Source organism: Pholcus phalangioides, unplaced genomic scaffold, assembly GCF_987345545.1.
Source record: "Pholcus phalangioides strain wild (caught in Gottingen) unplaced genomic scaffold, Ppha-v1.0 ptg000040l_1, whole genome shotgun sequence".
NCBI classification, from domain to species: Eukaryota; Metazoa; Arthropoda; class Arachnida; order Araneae; family Pholcidae; genus Pholcus; species Pholcus phalangioides.
The window spans coordinates 3,737,335-3,758,051 of NW_028301626.1; the positions used below are offsets into that span (position 1 = coordinate 3,737,335).

Below are 20,717 nucleotides of genomic sequence, written 5' to 3' on the forward strand. Positions count from 1 at the left end.
GAAACGTTTTTCCACTTTCTTTCGAAATGCACTTTTTAACGGTTTAGGAATCTTTGGGATAGGCTGTGTCAGATTATGCAACCGAGATTAATCAAACGGGAGTATTTTTGGTAGAAATTACAATGACAATGTAAAGTTGATCGTTTCTATCGAAAGGGAACATATCCACCTTTTCATACACTTCGGTGTTTTTTAACTCTCGATAACGGACGCCCATGAAATCGGAAATTTTGTCTGCTAACGAGGAGTGTCCGTTAACTGATAATAAGATAAAATGGGTCTCATCGATGTAATCCAAAATCGTGTCCCTCAATGCAGATGTCCGCTAACGGGAGTGTCCGTTATGGGAGGTTCAACTGTGAAATGATGGGTCTTATGTTATACGTATGTTTACAGTGTTTCTTATGTTAATGACGAGAGGGCGGTAAGGGTACCTTCCTGGGCTATTTAGAACTTTCTAGAATCAACAAGTGACGTAGAAATTTCCAATTTTTCATTCTTGACCAGCTCAAATTTTAATCGAAACCTAATATTTCCTCTCATTTTCTTTCAAAACGGAACATTTCCAAGATTCAAACGTGGATAACTAACTTGAATGTTGATCAAGAAACATAGTATTTAAATATTCTTCTATACCATTTCTAAATGCTACCTGTTGTGCTATTTTCTACTTTTGTAAAAGTAAATTTTACTTTTCTTGTAAATTTAGCAAAAGTGGAGATGTTCCCTTTTCAAAATTAAGCTCCTCAATTGTGTGATGTTTGTCGTGATTTACATCCATATTTTCCTTAATATATTTCCAAAGAAAGCAGATTTCCAAAAATTATACGCGCAAATTTCACTGTAAAAAATATTTTTTGCTATGGTGTAGTTCTATGATGCGATAAAAATGAACAAAATTATTTATATGCATCAATTATAATATTAACGGTATAACACGATTTTTTGAATGTATCTAAGTATGCATTATATTATACAAATTTGCATTTCAATTAAGTCAAAGTAAAATAATTGTTGAAGTGAAAATGAAAAATTAAGACAAGGTTTGTATACGTTTAATTTTGACGCGTAAAATGAATTCCAGAAGGAAATTTCAACAAATCCAATTTCAAGTTTAACAAAATATTTCGTATTTGACGTTAAAATTTCTTTTGTAAGTAATTTTTATGTTAAATAAAAGAGTAAATAAAATACGTGAAATTAACGGAAATTATGTGTACCTAAATTTCATGCTATACGAACTAATCCGTCATAAAGTTTCTTAAAATTACGCAATTATAAAAAAACTCCGTATATAAATATTGAATTTTAATTTAACATATACAGCACAATAAAAATATATAAATATACATTAGTTGCTTTTAATTATAATCTTAATCATCTGGGAAGGCAAAAAAAAAAAAATTACTCCATAAATATATATAAAAATAAATTGCTTTAATCTTTAAATACATTTTTTTAGAACAATTTCGTAATTCATCAATTATACACAAATATATATATACTCATGTATATACATATATAATTAATTACATTGTGGGATGCATTATCTTTAAATTAAAAGCTTCGTAACGTATACTCTATTAAACATTAAAGAAAGAAGAAAAGCAAACATTTACGTGTAAATAATTTCTAAATAATTTTCTCTCTCGTGTGTGTGTATATATATATAAAAAAATCACTTAAAAAATTAATTTCTTTTTTTTTTTAAATTATAAGAATAAGATAATATTTTTCAATCTGTTTAACATCCTTTTTATTTATTTAAAGCGAGTCAGGTAACACACACTGAACATAGTTTCTTCATTTCCCCTCTCTTGCTTTTGTTTAGTTAATATCAATAAAGGGTTTTAGTGTAAAAAACCAAAAAAATTAAATTAGTGTAAAAAATAAATAAAATATGTATAAGGTTGCAATTACGAAGCGTTGGTGTTTCTGTCAAATTTCCAGTGCCTGGTTTTTATCCAAGGAAACAACGAGTTTATTACTGTTTACTCAAATATTACGAAGATTTTGATACAGAAATTTTTCCTCCCCAATGTATGTACTCTTTTTATCCCACCGGTTTAATTTTTTAATTCAATTTATTTGTTTTATTAATATTACTGTTATTATTATTATGATTATTATTATACAATTTTTTCATTCAAAATTGATAAGCTAATTGGTTTCCTCTTCGTTATTTATTTTATTATTTTATTTTTTCAAATAAAAGAGAAGATAAAAACGCGAGACTGGATATTTTCCTGATTATGATAAAAACGGAAAGGGGAAAAATGAATGAAATAATAAAAATGTTTTGTATGTAATATTAACATACATACAATTGGATATTTTGACTAAAAATTTTGGAATATTACGTTTCATTATCATTATTTTAATAATATTTTTTTCTACCTTCATTATTTCTAGAATTCGAGTTTGGAAAAATATATGTATGTATAAACACACACACACAAAAAAAAAATGTTATTATGATCGAGATTTTTAGATAAATTTGATGGAAACAAATTGATACAGTCTTTAGGAGGGAAATGCGTTTTCGTGTTTAGTTTTTATTTGAGATTATTTATAAATATTCGCTGTTTAAAAAGAAACTTGATTTATCATGGTTTTTTTTTTTCGGGGGATAGAAATAATTCGAAGTTTATTTACTTTAAATGAATAATCATATGTTTTTTTGTTCTTAATAAAACGTGAATACGTGGTTGTTTGTAAGATGTAATATGTACAAACAATGTACGAAAAAATGTTTAATTTTTTCATAATTTTGCGGCTAATTCGCATTTACTTTTCAAGGAAAAAACTTTTTTTTGGTTCTCAAGTTTTTAGAAAATGATTAGTTGATTGTTTTTTTTATGAAATATTTTACATCAAAGTAGTCAGCTCTTGAGTGGTATTGTTAGAATATTTATCTAATTTACTTTCGTTTCATAAAGTCGGATGACGTCTAGGGTAACCTATTTCATTTAATGGATTTATTTTCTATAATAATGTTTTTTTCCAGTTAGTTAATTGATGGTTTTTCGGGTCGTTTTTTCAGTCATCACAAAATTTACAGCTAGCTTGTGCAAAAATCGTGATTCAAACGTCAACGTCCAGCCTTGAGCATCTTCAACGTGTTGCTCACTGATGTACTGGAGTTCTCAAAACTTTTTATCTTGAAAAGTGTCCGAAAATCGGGAACTATAATTCTACTGATGATTGAAAAAATTAAAGAAAATTAAGATATTTAAAATAAAAAAGTGTTATCGAATGGGAAAAAACAAAATTAGGCGTGACGTTCCACATCTTCGTAATAATATTTGGAGGGGAATACACAAATTTTTACCACCCTTATCAAAAAAAATGATATTTATTAAAATTTGTGCTTTTCTCTTATACCAAAAAAAAAACCATTCCGTAAAATGTAAATGAAAGTTTACCAGGTAACTGAAATTCTTAATTAAAATTTTTATAATCGACTTTTTTTACGTGATTAAAATCTCCAAGTCTTAGGAAAAATAAAATTACGGAGAAGGTAAATGAAAAGTTACGGAAAAATCAAGAATTTTTACTGTCGATATCTCGATGAATTTCCATTAAAACAGGGTAAATTTCTTTGTGTGAAAAATAGAGAGGCTTAAACATTATTTTGATGGGAGAACGTATAAAAAGAATATTCCTTATATTTTCCTTAACATTCATTTTATGTTGATGGAACTACCAGGGCTATATATTAAGGGCTGTTTCACCTCCTTGATGTTGCGCTTGCCGCCTTGACTCAGTGGGAGTGGTTTCGTAACTGCTGTGTGACGTCACGGCCCTGCTTCTTTTTCCTCGCAGAAGGCATCAGCTCACAAAACCTACTGTATTGAATAGAATTATTTCAATTTTTAGTACCGAGTTTTTGCTGTTTTAAGTGAGTGATCTCTCTTTTATGATGCTGTTTCAGTGTCACTGATATGCGCGAGTGGTACTTTTATAATATTTTTTGTGATTTTTGTGTAATTAAGTGACAAACAAGTATGAGTTCTCGCGTGATTGCAACATGCAAGAACGATTCTTGGAAGAAAAAGAAACTTGGGAGATACAAGCCACATATTATACTTTTCCCAAAGACCCAGAGACGTGTGAAATATGGGTGTCCAAATGTAAGAGGCTCGATCGAATAAACTGTAAGTACGCTTGTGTTTGCTTCCCATGCTTTTTATGTTGCAGTTGTATTGGTAATTGAGTGCAGGATTTTTAAAATAGCTACTGGGAGCGAAAAGAAGTGCATGCTCAAGAATACTATAGCGGCCTTACGAATACACGCAACTCATTCCGCGATTTCTTTTTGCTCCTAGTAGCTTTCAGTAGACGACCGCCCTTAGTCTCTATAGCAATGATGCCGATACAACAATAATAATCCGCGATTATTTTGTATCCCTCTAATCATTATACTTTCGGTTAGTAATTGCAAAGAAGCATTTATTGGAGTGTAGGAGAAAAGTTCATTGCAGTGACCAATATGGCACTATTATGAAAATTGTGTGTAAATAGTCATTATTTATCATTTATTATGTCATCTGTCACCTGTAAATATTCATTGACGCATTTGTCTATAAATCTCGCCAAAATGACGACAAACTTGGCGAATTTAACTACAGCTCCGATGATTTGGCGATGTCATGATGCCGAAGGACAGGCTTGGATCTCGCTATAATATGGGAGAACTTTGGAGATCCTTTTTTCGGCTGTATCATAGCGCCGTCAGAGCGGAACTAAAATCAGTTCGCTCTCAGTTTGGCGTGTTTCGTCAAATCGCTGCTTACGAATACGTGCAAATAGCTGTTCTGTAAAATAAATCTGTGTTGTCCTTGAAATTGCTTCGTGTGCTTTGCCATCTCGAGTGCTTCTGAGAGACATTACCCGGAACAGTTTGTTAGCGTTACTCAATGTTGTTCTTATTGCATGGCTATGCACTAATTAGCGTATCTTGGAATTGATTCATAAGACACGTACGAAAAGATATATTTGTCCTTGATCCGATTTGGTATATATATGTTTATTTTCGAAAGTGTTTTTGAGAATTGAGTCATTCAGGAATCAATATCGGCGTGTTAATGACGCTTTCAAAATAAAATAAAAAAAGTTGCGTTTTCTCCGATAAATATGACAGATAAATATGTTTTAATTACTATTTACTCATACCATCTCTTTTGAATTTCAATGGACTAATGAGATAAAAAAAACAAAAAATCATCAATCAGATACGTATTTATCTATTTTTTAAAAGATTTTGCAAACATTTTTATTTTCACCGCAATACTTTGTGAAATCGAGGTTCCTTTAACTGAACTTCTTCATCAATAGGGCTTAATTTGAGTATTTTGCTTCATCATGGATTCACGTACATGTTGACGAGCATTTGTTGCTTGACAAGCGACTGTTTTTCTTTTTCATGCACACAATTTTTTTTTTTCTAAAGGGATCTTCTGAATAACAAATTTTCTGTCCGATCACGATGTTACTTTCTTATATGTAATTTAAAGTATTTCCCCCCTTTCGTTGATTCTTGTATCTTTCGTTGAAATTGGGAAATTCGAGTGTGTTTTATATACGTGGAGCACATATGCAAGAATCGTCGTACCGCGATAGGAAACTGAAATGATACGGTAATTATACACGGATAAAGAATTACGCAGGGTTCCCAGAAACCCGAAGAATCAGGGAAAATTTGGGTTATGAGAATTAGCTAGAGAAAGTCGGGGAAATATGCAAATGCAGTATTTGATGAAAGTCAGGGAAAACTGTTTTTAACATCGCTTTAGATGTAAAAGTTTTACTGCAGTGTTTTCAGAGTGGGCAATCTCACACCCGGGAGCGATGGGATGGTCCTGGGGGTGGTAGAAGTTTTGGGTTTAGTATAAGATCCTATGGGTTGGCTCTTAGATTATCCTTATGGTTGGCTATGAGTTGGATCCTATTAGTTGGGGGCGGGGGCGATGAGAAGAAAAATTCTCTGAAGAAGAGGACGATGGAACAAAAAGTTTGGGAAACTATGTTCTTCTGTAACACGCGTTCTATTGTTGTTCTACATGAGAGAAAAAACATAAGCTGGTACGCTTGCTGCCATTTATCAAATAAAACCAAAATCATTTGCTATAATTTTTCATGATAAAATTGGCTATTGATTTTAAACCGGTGTGTAGCTTGAAAAGAAACAATATATGGTATGACAGCACACACAACTTCATTTTTAAGCTTTACAATAGTGGAAATTTCATACGCCTAAATATCGGCTACTATGTTTTTAGGTCATGGCGTCATAAATATTGCAGTAGGTAATGAGCGAATGATAGAGTGAGAGCGTCATGATCATCGAACCAGTGATAAACTGGGTGATGTAGTGAATGAACGAGTGACAGAATGACCCAGTGAGTAAGTGCGTGTCCTGGGGTGAATGAGTGTGTGATAGAGTGATAGACCTAGTCAGTAAGTTAACAACCTGGTAATTAAGTGAGTGACCTGGAAAATAAGTGAGCCACCTAGAGATCAAATGAGTGACCTACTTACTGAGAGAGAGAGATCAAGCGACACATTGTGAGTGCGAGTGACCTGGTGAGTAACTGTGTGGTCCAGTGAATGAGTGGTATAACGAGGGACTCACTAACTCATTTGCTCACTCACTGACTCATTAGCACACTCGGTAACTAATTATTTCCCTCAGTGAAATCATTTGCCTACTCACTCGTTCTCTTGCTCACTCACTGGCTCATTTTTTTCGTCCAGTGACTTATTTTCTCGTTCACTCGCTCACTCAGTCACTCACTGGCTCAATCATTCGCTCATGTCGAACTGTTTGTCGATGAATTTTTCCAGCGTTGAATTTCCCGGCATTCAGCACCTGAAAAAACCAGTCCAAAAAAAAAATTATTGCACTCATTTTATAAAAGAAGAATAATTAAAAATTTATGTGATCAGTCACAATTTTTTTTTAATTCATTAATTTCTGAACGCAAATCAATTTTAATTATAATAGATAGAAAGAAAGAAAAAGCGAAAAGGAAAGAAAAAAACAGAGAAGCAGAAACAAAAGAATTTTGATTTAAATTTTCATTTCGAGAGGAAAGTGCTCACTTTTTCGAGTACAGTGAGTAACTTCTCGAGTGTACTCGTGTGTTCACCTCCCCTGAGAAAAAAAGAAAGTGACGGACACTGAAAATTCTCTCCTTTTTTTTATCTTTTATTGGTTTCGGTCACGTGCCAAAATGCTTACTTTGGTACAACCCTCTGTGTGTGTTCTAGCTCTTTTGATTCCTCCCTTCTTCTTGGTAAAGGTAGAAAGTAGTCCGTGCCGGTGACTTGGATCCTCTTCTCTCCACGCGGTGGTGGCATCCAAAAAACCCTCTCGTGATTTAGAAGTCCAGTTTTCGCAGGTGGTGAATGTTTCTGCTGGGAAAGGCAGTTTTTGAAGAGCACCATTGCAGTTTTTGAAGTGTCGGCAACCTTCTTTTCTCCACTTTAGAATGGATCACTGAAAATAGAGAGGAAGAGGAGCGGGATTGATAGGAAAAAAAAAGCGAGTCGGGCATTGAATTCAATGGTCGAGAGTCATACAAGAAGAAATCTCCTGAAAAATCATCATTATCATATCTTTTAAAAGAATAAAATAGAAAATGACGCGAGATTTATAGGGTGAGCTCAAACACGTTCAGTGTTTATTCAAGTGGTCGTTGAAAGTTTTCTCTCAAATATCCGTGATGGAAGGGGTAATTTCTTGTGAGTTTCTATCTGGATTTTGAGTGTTGATGTTCTTTGTATTTCCAGTGAGAAGGGATCATTACAAAATTGTTGTTTTGGAGAAGTGATTCTTACGAAACCGTTGCTGGAGACTGAAATCTTGAAAGATCATTATTGTTGCAAAATTATTTTTGGGGAAGTAATGCTCATAAAATCATTGTTGGAGAAATAATTCTTACAAGCACATTGTTAGAGCAGTTAGTCGTACAAATTCACTGTTGGAGAAGTAATTCTAAAATAATTTTTGGGTGTGTAATTCTTACAAAATCATTACTGAAGAAGTAATTCTTACAAAATCATTGCTGTGGAAGGAAATGTTGCAAGAGATCCTTGATTGCGAGAATTGGGTTGCTGTATTTTCGAAATATATTACATCCATATTTGTTATGCGCATCTTTTTCTCAGCTACCTCGTTGGGCATTTTGCCTGTTGTGGCGTTGCATTTGTATTATTCTTGCAGAATCATTGTTGGAGAAGTAATTCTTACAAAATCATTCTTCTTAAAAAAAATGGGTAGAATTCACTTGGTATCAGAAAATATCTTGTGAATTTTCACCGCAGAATAAGTTCGAAAATGAAATAAACTTAGTTTATTTTTTTTTTTCATTTCTTTCAATATTATTGTCAGAAAAGCTAAAATATTATTGTTACGAAGAGAATGTGTTTGGAATAGCCATTTAGAAAAAAAATAATTTTCGGAATGGTCGCTCTTGTGTTATGCCGAGATTCTTATTAGACTAGCCATTCTATTAAAATGATTGTTGAAATGGTCATTCTTTCAAAATTGTAGTTAAAAAGTCATTTTTGCTGGACTTTAGCTTGGATTTTTTTAAAGATTTCTTTTAAAATCGTTGCTGAAGCCGTTTTTGCGAGAACATTCCAGAAAAAGGTAATGCTTGGAGGACCATGATTGGAGAAGTATTGTTTTCAGAATCATTGTTGGAGAATTAATTAATAAAATACAAAATCATTGTTGGAGAATTAATTCTTGAAAAGTCATTGTTGGAGAATTAATTCTTGAAAAGGCATTGTGTTAGAGAAAAGTAATTCTTAAAAAGTCATTGAGTTAAAGAAAAGTAATTCTAACGAAATCTTTGTTGGAGAAATAATTCTTACGAAATCATAGTTGAAGAAAGTTCTTACAAAAGACTTCTTACAAAGTCAGTGTTTTAAAAATAATTCTTACGAAATCATAGTTGAAGAAAGTTCTTACAAAAGACTTCTTACAAAGTCAGTGTTTTAAAAGTAATTCTTACGAAATCATAGTTGAAGAAAGTTCTTACAAAAGACTTCTTACAAAGTCAGTGTTTTAAAAGTAATTCTTACAAAGTGAGTGTTGGAAAAGTAATTCTTGCAAAGTCAGTGTTGGAAAAGTAATTCTTACAAAATCATTGCCAGGAAAGAAATTCTTACAAAATCATTGCCAGGAAAGAAATTCTTACAAAATCATTGCCAGGAAAGAAATTCTTGCAAAATCATTGTTGGAGAAGTAATTTACAAAAGCATTAAAGTAATTACAAAAAAAAGTGTTAAAAGGGAAATTTTAAAATCATGGTTGGATAAGTAATTCTTGTGTAATTATTGTTCAAGAACCTCTTGCACTCACTGCTGAAGAAGTAATTCTTACAAAATCATTGTTGACGAAATAATTCTTACTAAGTCTCAACTAATTACTCTTACTAAGTCTCAACTAATTACTCTTACTAAGTCTCAACTAATTACTCTTACTAAGTCTCAACTAATTACTCTTACTAAGTCTCAACTAATTACTCTTACTAAGTCTCAACTAATTACTCTTACTAAGTCTCAACTAATTACTCTTACTAAGTCTCAACTAATTACTCTTACTAAGTCTCAACTAATTACTCTTACTAAGTCTCAACTAATTACTCTTACTAAGTCTCAACTAATTACTCTTACTAAGTCTCAACTAATTACTCTTACTAAGTCTTACTACTTCTCTTACTAAGTCTTACTACTTCTCTTACTAAGTCTTACTACTTCTCTTACTAAGTCATTGTTAGAGAAGTAAATTACATTATCATGGTTGGAGAAGTGTTTCTTAGAATATCACTGTCGGAGAAGTAAATCTCACATCATCTTTGTGGGAGAAGTTGCAAAATCATTCTTGAATAAGCAATTCTTACAAAGACATTGGTGGAGAAGTAGTTACATTATCATGGTTGGAGAAGTGATTTCATTATCATGGTTGGAGAAGGGATTACATTATCATGGTTGGAGAAGTCATTCTTACAAAGTCATTGTTGGATGAAACAATTCTGACAAAATCATTGTTGGATGAAACAATTCTGACAAAATCATTGTTGGATGAAACAATTCTGACAAAATCATTGTTGGATGAAACAATTCTGACAAAATCATTGTTGGATGAAACAATTCTGACAAAATCATTATTGGAGAAGTATATCTCACAACATCATTGTTGGAGAAATAACTACGAAATTATGGTTGGAGAAGTAATCCTTTCGTAATTACATATTGTTGAAGTAATTCTTACAAAATCTTTGTTGAAGTAATTCTTACAAAATAATTGTTGAAGTAATTCTTACAAAATCGCTGTTGAAGTAATTTTAAATTATCGTTGTTGAAGTAATTCTTACAAAATCGCTGTTGAAGTAATTTTAAATGATCGTTGTTGAAGTAATTGTAAAAAATCATTGCTGAGAAGTTGACTTTTACAAAATCATTGTTGCAGAAGTTGACTTTTACAAAATCATTGTTGCAGAAGTTGACTCTTACAAAATCATTGTTGCAGAAGTAATTTTCGTACAAAATAATTGTTGAGAAGTAATTTTCGTACAAAATAATTGTTGAGAAGTAATTTTCGTACAAAATAATTGTTGAGAAGTAATTCATTAAAGCATTACCAGAAAAAAAATTCTGAAAAAAATCACTGTTGAACAAGTAATTGCAATATGATGTTTGGGAAAGTTATTCTTGTCAAGTCATTGTCGGAGACGTAGTTCTTACAAAATCATTATTGGAGAAGTAATTACAAAATAATTGTTGGAAAAATAAAATCTTGAGTTGATAATCAATTCTTACGTAATCATTGTTGGAGTGATTCTTACGTAATCATTGTTAGATTTGATTCTTACGTAATCATTGTTGGAGTGATTCTTACATAATCATTACTGGAGAAGTAATTCTTACAAACGCATTGTTGGAGAAGTAATTCTTACAAACGCATTGTTGGAGAAGTAATTACATTATCCTGGTGGGAGAAGTGATTCTTACGTATTTATTATTGGAAGTAGTAGTTCATACGAAATCATTGTTGAAGTAATTCTAAAAAATCATTGTTGTAGAAATTTACTCTTACAAAATCATTGTTGTAGAAATTTACTCTTACAAAATCATTGATGAAGAAGTAATTTTCCTACGAAATCCTTGTTGATCCGTTCTAGCAAAATCATTGCCGAATCATCGTAAAATTCTTACAAATTCATTGTTGGAGATGTAATTTACAAAAGCATTGCCAGAAAAAAAGTCTGACAAAATCATTTTTGGAGAAGTAATCACACTATCATGGTGGAGAAGTGATTGTTACAAAGTTATTGTCGGAGACGTAGTTTTTACAAAATCAAGGTTGGATAAGTAGTTCTTAAAAAATCTTTGCTTGGACAGTTAATTCTTGCAAAGTCATTGTTGCAGAAGTAAGTATTTTATTACCATGGTGGAAAAAGTGATTATTTTATTATTACTGTCGGAGAAGTAGTTTTTAAAAAATCATTGTAGGAGAAGTAATTCTTTCAAAGTCATTGTTGAAAAAGTAATTCTTACAAGATCATGGCTGGAGAAAAAATTCTTGGAAAACCATTGTTGGAGAAGTAAATCTCACAACATCGTTGTTGAAGAAGTGATTCTTGCAAATTCATTGCCGGAGAAGTAGTTCTCACATAATTATTGTTAGCGTAGTATTTCTTTCGAAATCATGGTTGGATAAGTAATTCTTACAAAACCTTTGTTAGAGAACTAAATCTCGCAGTATCGTTATTGGGGGAAGTTATTATAAAATGAAATCATAGTTGGATCAATAATTCCTATCAATATACATTGTTAGAGAAAAAAAATCTCAAAAATCATTGTTGTTGCACAATGGGTGAGAATTTACTTCGTATTAGAAAATGTCTTGCGAATTTTTTTTCGGGCGACAGTGTTCCGAGAATGAAATGAAAATAGTTTGTTTTTGAGTTTGTGAGAAAATTCTTTTTGTTTTCTTTCGCGCCAAGAATGTTATTGGGATAGCCGTTCTTTCAAAATCATTATAGGAATGGCCTTCTTTTCAAAAGCGTTGTTAGAAAGCCTTTTCTTTTTTTTCAGAATTGCTTGGAAAAAATTTTGAGAGGTTTTTGTGTTTAAGAACCGATTTTATTTGCAAGAGTGTATTTGAAGAAATCCGTCTTCGCGAAAATCGTTGTTTCTGAAACCGTGTGAGATCATTGCTAAAAACGTCATTCTTGATGCGCCATTAGTGCCGACGTAACTTCTACAAAGTTATTTATGGAGAAGTAATTCCTAAAATACCGCTGTTGAAAAGAAGTAATTCTTACAAAATCATTGTTGATGGAAGTTATTTTTGCAAATCCATTGTTGAAGAAGCAATGCTTAGAGCATCATTGTTGGATAAGTTTTTCTTACATCATTGTTCTGTCAAAATCATTGTACTGTCAAAATCATTGTTCTGTCAAAATCATTTTTGGAGAAGTAAGTCGTACCAAATCATTGTCGGAGTAGTAATTCTAACAAAATCGTTGTTCCTTCCAAATTAGTGTTGGAGAAGTTAATCTTGAGAAATCGTTTATTGAGAAGTAGTTCCAAAGTCATTGTTGGAGAATTTATTCTTGGGAAATCGTGTATTGAACAGCAATTCTTGTAAAGTCAATGTCGGAGAAGTAATTCTTACAAATATTATTGTTAGGGAAGTAATTCTTACAAATATTATTGTTAGGGAAGTAATTATACAATCATGGATGGAAAAATAATTACAAAATCATTGTGGGAAAAGTAATTACAAAATCATTGTGGGAAAAGTAATTCTTACAAAGTCATTGTGGGAAAAGTAATTCTTACAAAGTCATTGTGGGAAAAGTAATTCTTACAAAGTCATTGTGGGAAAAGTAATTCTTACAAAGTCATTGTGGGAAAAGTAATTCTTACAAAGAAGTAATTTTTACAAAACCATTGTTGAAGTAATTCTTACAAAATCATTTTTAGGCAACTTTTACAAAACCATTGTTGAAGTAATTCTTACAAAACCATTTTTTAGGCAACTTTTACAAAACCATTTTTAGGCAACTTTTGCAAAACCATTTTTGAGGCAACTCTTACAAAATCATTATTGGAGAAGTAATTTTTTTATTAAATCATTATTGGAGAAGTAATTCTTACAAAATAATTGTTAGCGAGAGAGAAGCAACTCTTAAAAAGTCATTGTTTGTGATTGATTTTTGATTCGGTCATTGGCACATAATTAATTCTTTTAAAACCATTGCTATAGATGTCTTTCTTAAAAGCTATTGTTGGAAAAGCTATTCTGACAAAATCAGTTTTATGAAATTTCCTTCCGAAATCATTGCAATTATTCTTACAAAATTATTGTTGGAGAAACAATTGCTTCAGAATCATTGTTTGAGAATGAGTTTCGCTAAAAAAATAATCGTTTGCAGGATCGCTGTTACAATAGTAATCTTTGCAGAATCTTTGCAATCTGTATTTGAAAAGTGCCATAAATTGCTCAATCAATATTAAATTCCTCTTTTCGCACGATCTTTGTACTTTTCGTGCCAAATCGATATTCTTTAATAAAGGAGTATATGGAAGAATATATGTTGCGGTAAATGTGATAAATCGGTTATTATCGGTTAATATGCATACTTAATCGCCTTGGTAGGTTTTATAAATTTATCGCATTTACCGGTGATTATATATGCATCATAACCAAGTGTCGTTTGCATATTTGATAAATACTTGAAATTCATCATATTTATCTCTCATTATGCATAATACCCTAGTGTGATTGGTGAGTATGATAAATATGAAAAATAATTGCGAATTAGTCTAGTATGTGTGATGAATATAGTCATATCCCGATATAATGATAACAAATTTTACTATCGCACCCCGATATAATGATACAACACATGTATGAATTATCATATAGTACGATTTATCATGTTTAGCAACGACGCGACACTTGGGTATTACGCATAATCGCCGTTAAAAGTGATAAATTGGGGTAAATTCATCAAACTTACCAAAATGCTTGGTAAATACGCATATTAACTGGCTATTATGTGCAATAACCGCATTTACCACATTTACCGCGACACATACAGTAGTGTTTTTGCAATAAATTTTGCATAGAATATGTAAAGAGTTTAAAAGAAAATGTTTTCATAGTTTTCTTTGAAGTTATATGATTTACACTCGCAAACAGATCTTTTCAAGACAATTCTATTAATTCAAAATTCATTAATACACAAACTTTAACAACAAAGCTTTAAATGCGGCTAAAACTTTTCCCGAAACAAACTACGTAAGTTTGAATTTCTCTTCCTCCCTGTAGATAACATAAATCTCCAAGTTCGTTCGCACTTTATCGCTTTTCATATCCGTATAAACATATTATTAAATTAAATTCGAACACAGGTAAATTTTAAACGAGAACGACATCAAACATTAATAGTAATTTGCGCGATTCCTTAAAACACGTCCGTCTTAAGCGCTGATTCTTAATAAATAATTAAGGCGATACTAATGATTTTTTGTGCTAAAAAAAAAAGAAGTAAAAATAAAAGTTTCCTCCATTTTCTTAGAAATTTCCCTCCATCATCAACTTCAAACTAAATAGTAATTACGAATATCTATAAATCTTTCAAACTTAATTTAAAATCTTTCGGAAAGCGTTAAATTTCACAACGTACCACCTTTTACCCATTGGAAAAAATCAATGTTGATATATATTTATACATGTTAATTTTTTTAAATTTTTAATTATCAAACAAGACAATGGAATTCACAAAAGGTATTATAATGAGTGAGAAAATAGTTAAGTTAAAAAAAAAAAATTAAAATAAATAAATAAATAAATACCTAAGAGTATTTGCCGTCGCGCATTAGGATTCTTTTCTCCCGTTTTTCCCCTTTGGGAATTACTTAGTAAATAATTCAGTAACGAATTCGTGCGAGGAAAATATAATTTAAAACTTAATGTAACGTTGAAATAATAATAAAACAAGAGAGAAAAAATATTGCATACATTTATATAAATAAATAAATAAAATACACGCTTCAACTTGTTGCGGGAATTTAATATATACGTATGCGTTGTAATAAAAATAAATTCAGTTCTCACATGTTTCAAATTCGCTTGAGATTTTTTTAAAAAATTCAGTGGAAAGTAGTTAATGAACAAAATTGAAGAAAAACAAAAAAAAAGAGAAGAAAAAACAAGCAAAAAACAAGCATCGATCATCGAACCACTTGAGAATAAACTAATAAATAAACAAAATAATAATACTAATAATAAACAAATTATTGTTCATTACTTTGGTGGGTTTTACTCCACAATAAGTGGCCTTTATTGAATTACATTTTATCAATTGAAAACTGACTTCTAAGAAAAAGGGGGAAAAAATGATTTTTTTGTAGAAAAGATGGGGGAAAAATAATAATAACAAAAAAAAAACAATAAAATATAAACTAACTAATGGGCAATATAATTGAAACTAAAATAGAAGACAAAACCCCCAATAAAAATGAAAACGCAATTTTTCCCTTTCATTCAACTCACTCCCTCTCTATCCCCTCCCATTTTTCCCTCAGTAGAATTCCCTTGAAAAACTTGGGGAAAAATAGCTACCAGTAGAACTAAATTCAATTATAACAGCCAGCAAAAATATATATATACACACGCATTTGGAAGAGGCGTTTTCTTCTATCCAGAAGTTTTCCAGGACACCGAAAAATTTTTTTTTTCCTCCTCATTAATAAAAACGCGCTCCCGGAACGAGAGCTACAGTCCTGGAACTAATTAGTATTAGTAAAAGCAGAGGGGAGAGAGAGAGGAAGAAGTGAGGAGACTCCTCGGGGATATCTGCCCCATGCGAGTTGTGGAAAAAGGCTTAAATTTATGCGTTGATGACAGCACAAGACCCATATTATATACTCTCGAAAGGGGAAAAAAAAAATTGAATAAATATATTATAATGTATAATAATAATGGGAACAAGGGGAAAAAAAAATTACGTATGGTGAAGAAACAGCAACAGGACATTAATATGCCGTTATTAAAGTATATTGGGTGGTGACGGAGTCAGAATTTTTAGTGATGGCGATGGTTTTTTTTTTTTTATATATGTGTGCCGGGGATTCAATTAATTTATTAAGAATCAGTAAATGGATTGTTGCCTCCATTAATTTTCTGGGAAACGAACTCACGGGCTGCGTTTAATGCATTGTGAGGAGCGTTTTTCGCTTTATCGGACGCGACGGGGGCCATGAATTTTTCATGGACTGGAAGGCGTAGAGTTTTGGCCCTTTCTTTTTTTGGATTTTGTTACGCCGAGAGGATTAAGTGTAGTTGAGATCCGACTGATGACCCATCGTCGATGTTTGCCCGTAATATATTGCATCGTGATTTTTATTATTATTTTGGAGGTGAGCATTTCGTGTGAAATAATGTGCGTTGGCACGTATGAAGTGTATTTTATGGTATTTAACCGAATAAAGCAATTATTAGATGTAAGATAATTAATTATATTTTCTAGTTTTCTTTGAATTTTTTTTGGGAATTATGCATGAGTGTCACCGGTGGCTTGTGGTCGAATGTTCTGGAGGGGGGGGGGGGGCACCGAAACAGAATTTCATTCTAAGATAAAATTTCAAGTAAACTTTCATAAATATGATTTTTTTTAATTTATTTATTCTAATTAATTAGATAATTTGTGTGTTGAATTTTTATATTCAATACGCTTGTTAAAACAAAATTTTAAAAAACACGTCCAACCTTTCAGTACAGAAGGGGCCGTTCAAGTATTACGTCAGTGCTGCCCCCTACCACCTAACGCGTATTGGTGGGATCGGAAACGTACGCGGGAGGGGGCATAGGGGGCTCGTGCCAGACGAAAAAAAATATTTTTTTTAAAAATCAAAATTTCGGAAGAAAATACCTTCATATGTTATTATAATCAATTTCTGTTAATTTCAATGCTATTTCAAGGGTAAGAACTCAAAATTTATCTTTAAGAAATTCATTGCGACCCACCCTTTGAGCCATATATGGCAAACCCTTGGAAAACACAATTCCAGAGCATTTAAGTGGCCCGTGGCGCATTTTGAGATCAGTGAAGTAGGCCTCAAAGATCACTTTCTCATTCAAAGATCACTTAAGTAACACGCGACACAGTTCCAGAACACTTAAACGATCCGCGGCGCATTTAGAGATCTTTTGATTGACATGTGGCACAATTTTAGAGCTCTTAAGTGCCCCCCCCCCCCGATGTGGTTCCACATCACATGAGTTACCCGCGGAACATTCCCAGATTACTTAAGCGGTCCCTGACATAATTACGGATCACTTGGTTGATGCGTGGCGCAGTTCCAGAGCACCTAAGCGGGCCGGACACATTGAAGGATCCGTGAAACAATGAGAGATCACTTAAGTGACTCTGTAGGGGACTTCTGAATAGGGAGAATGTTAGTTCAGGTGCCCAATAACTATCGAAAGGTTTTGTTCCGCTTTTGGCGCACCGAATGAGATGTCATTAAGAATTTTCATACATTCATAAAGGGTGGTTGATGGATGACGTAAGGCTCATCCCCCCCTCCCCCGCCAACAAAAGTCATCGTATCGGAAATTCCCTCCCCATTGATGCTGACGTAATACTTGAATGGCCCCTAAGCAGTCAGTGTGCATGACCACAATTTTTTCCACGAGATGCTGAATTTAGTTGTTTTCATGTGCGGGAGTTGTGTAGTGTATAAGAAATTAGTAGTCATTAAAGAGGGAAAAAGTAGCAATGAAAAAAAAATTTTCTTCACCCAGTGGTGGGCGAACTTTTTTAGGAGCAGGCCAAAAAAAGCAAAATTTTGGCGGGCCACACATTTTCAGTCATTTATTCACAATTGGAATTTTTATGCGTAGAAATGAAGCGGCGGGATGTGTTCTATACGTTGTAGAATGCCGCGGTTTCATTGCAAATGAGACGCAATGATTTATTACAACTGTGATTAAATAAGTACAGTGAAACCTGTTTGTAACGGAACCTATATTAAGTGGAAACTTTTGGTTATATAACGGGGAAAAATCGTGGTCCCATGATTTCAATGCCAAAATACACAATAAAAAAAAAACCTGGATTAAACGGAACCTGTCTAACGCCGAAACGGAAAGGAAAATTGTCCCCTTCAACGGAAAATTTCACGTAAACACTTAGTGTTTGGCGACCAACAGACGAAAGGATCATAAAAAAATGTTCAAGTGCTTGAGTACCGAAATTTTTTAAGCAATGTATGCTTGCAAATGTGAGTTCTACATCCTCCTCCCTTGAGCGAGAAACGTTTCTGTGCTCGATGCTGTAATTTTGATAATAAATATGTAGTAAAGCAGTTGCTTTCTGAAATTGCAACAGCATTTTTCGGAAAAGCAGGTTTTTCTACTGGAGAAATCAGTGTAAGGGGTGAATTTCCAAATGATATGCAAGACTTACAAAATTGTATGTAAGCTGTGTGTGCATTCCGTGATCGCAAGACCGAGCAGGGCAGGAATTAATTGAGATAGAGGCAAAGAAGGCAACTTCCCTTTCGGGAAAATTTTAGGTGGGAAGGACAGGGTGTCCTGCAAGTCTTAATTCTGCCCTTTATCTCATCGATCGTTCGGGGTAGAGGTCATCAAGAAAAAAAGAAAGGTCTATATGGTCCATGGGGAAAGGGAAAATTCAATTAGAAATCTCCACTTTTTCACCTGGTGATTGAAAATTGAACTTTTTTTTTTAAAATCTTCTAAATCTCTCCCCCATGGTCTCATTAAGACATCATAAAAATTTGGCTGTATTCGGATAAGCACTTTTTTGAGAGAAACTACTGCCAGAGTACGGGAACTTCAATTCTAATCACCCTATACAGCAATTTCTCTATTCCTTCCAAGATTTTGTTATTTCAGCAATTGAAAAAAAATAGAGCTCAAGAATTTAAATCACCGGTATCCAGGACCGTCATTTCAACTTTTTTCCAGGGGGGGGGGGGGCAAAGCACATGTACTCAATGTTTGCATATATGTATATATATATACCATTTTTAGTGTATTTTCAAAAGCGGAGGGGGGCAATGGCCCCCCGCCCCCCCCCAAATGACGGGCGTGCCGATATCTCAGTAAATTTCACAAACTATAGTAAGGTCACTATGACTTTCTTTTTCCGGAAAAATTGAGACGAATTTGATTTTTTGCTCATCTGATCTAACAAACAGTGATGTTCGAAGATTTATCGAATTTGGTTGTTTTAAGATTTTTATTCAACATATGATGAGACGATAAAAGATGAACAAATCCGAATTCTCCTACCTTTTAACATGGCAAAAAGAATTCTTTCGTATATCGAAATGTTATTAAAATTATTTTGCATCCAATGCTTTATTTCAAATTTTTGCCACCTATATTTGATTGTGCATGCTATGCTATTCCAGTACAAAATTTTACTTATATCTTTATTACTTAATTTTTCACAAATTAAAAGAAAAAATGCATTAGAAACAGCTTTCGCGCGTAATAAAATTGCACGAAATCAATGTAATGTAATGAATAAAAAATGATTCAAAATGAAGAAAATTTTTTGGTTCAAAAAATGACGAAAAATGATTGAGATTTTACAGAATTAATCTTATCCAAAATTAAATTTAAAAAATTTGAAAAAAATTTATAACCATATAGTATTTATGAATGGATCTCAATTTTGTTTTCATTCTATGGACTGAGCAGTTTCCTTTATTGTGAATCAATTTCATGATGATGTTGCTTGAGCACAAGTTTTGTTTCTAATGCGGTTTTTTGTTTTTTGAATGTTTGTAAAAAAAATTATTATCAAAGATATGTCAAATTTTGTACGAGTATCGGATAGTATACGCAACCAAATAAATGTGGTAAAAATTTGAAATAAATCACAATGGATGAATAATATTCCTACATAAAGTTTTCTATCTCGTGGAAAGGTAGGAGATCCCCTATTAAATAGTTTGCTCTAATAAATGGTGGTATTGAAAATCCACTGTTTTATGCATTATTTGTTTTATGATTCATATTTGACAATCAGTGACATTCAAAAAAAGTACTCTTTAAAAATTTGTTTTCAACAAACAGTGACATCTACCGCGAATCCGGTTACTAGAAGTTTTAATCTGACAAAACGTTGATTCAAATATCTCAAATCTGAATCCCTCATATTCAAAAGGGGCCGTACAAGTATTACGTTAGCAATTTTTCAGCCATTTTTGCTCCCCTCCCCCCTATCTATGCTGACGTAATACTTGAATGACCCCCAAATCCAAAAAAAAAATTCAAACATTTTAGCAATTTCTAATGCAATGAGATTTAAAATGTAGTTCTTTAAAACTAAAATAAAATTATCAAGCCGTAAACAATATTCAACTCAAATATCAGCCATCTATTCACGGTTTGCTCTCAGACCAGTCTTAAATTGACTACAACTACTTTACCGTACATACAACTCGTACACATTCCTCTTTGGAATTTCTAACGAATCGGCACATGTCGGAATGTGTGGCCCTAACGTATCTATGTTGTGTAGTTGGGCTTGTTTCGTGTTCATGCTGCCATCTGTCTTTCATTTTCTGAAGTAAAGATGGAAATGTTTGAATCTCCATGTTATGTCAGCATCGTGTTGTAGGTGTGCCTGCTCTCTGCGGAGACCGTT

At 32.6% G+C, this 20,717-nt stretch overlaps 1 protein-coding gene and 1 long non-coding RNA gene across 2 annotated transcripts in view; one reads left to right on the plus strand and one right to left on the minus strand.

Moving 5' to 3' along the window:
- Positions 1-20,717, plus strand: part of LOC149065278 (caspase activity and apoptosis inhibitor 1-like) — a 277,778-nt gene that overhangs the window by 96,450 nt on the left and 160,611 nt on the right. The gene's annotated exons all lie outside the window — the stretch shown is intronic.
- Positions 6,246-20,717, minus strand: part of LOC149065279 (uncharacterized) — a 174,723-nt gene continuing 160,251 nt past the window's right edge. The window contains exons 3-4 of the long non-coding RNA XR_016195653.1: positions 7,244-7,501; positions 6,246-6,871 (exon numbers count right to left, since the gene is read on the minus strand). This is a non-coding gene — a long non-coding RNA (uncharacterized LOC149065279). The remainder of the gene's footprint in view (positions 6,872-7,243; positions 7,502-20,717) is intronic.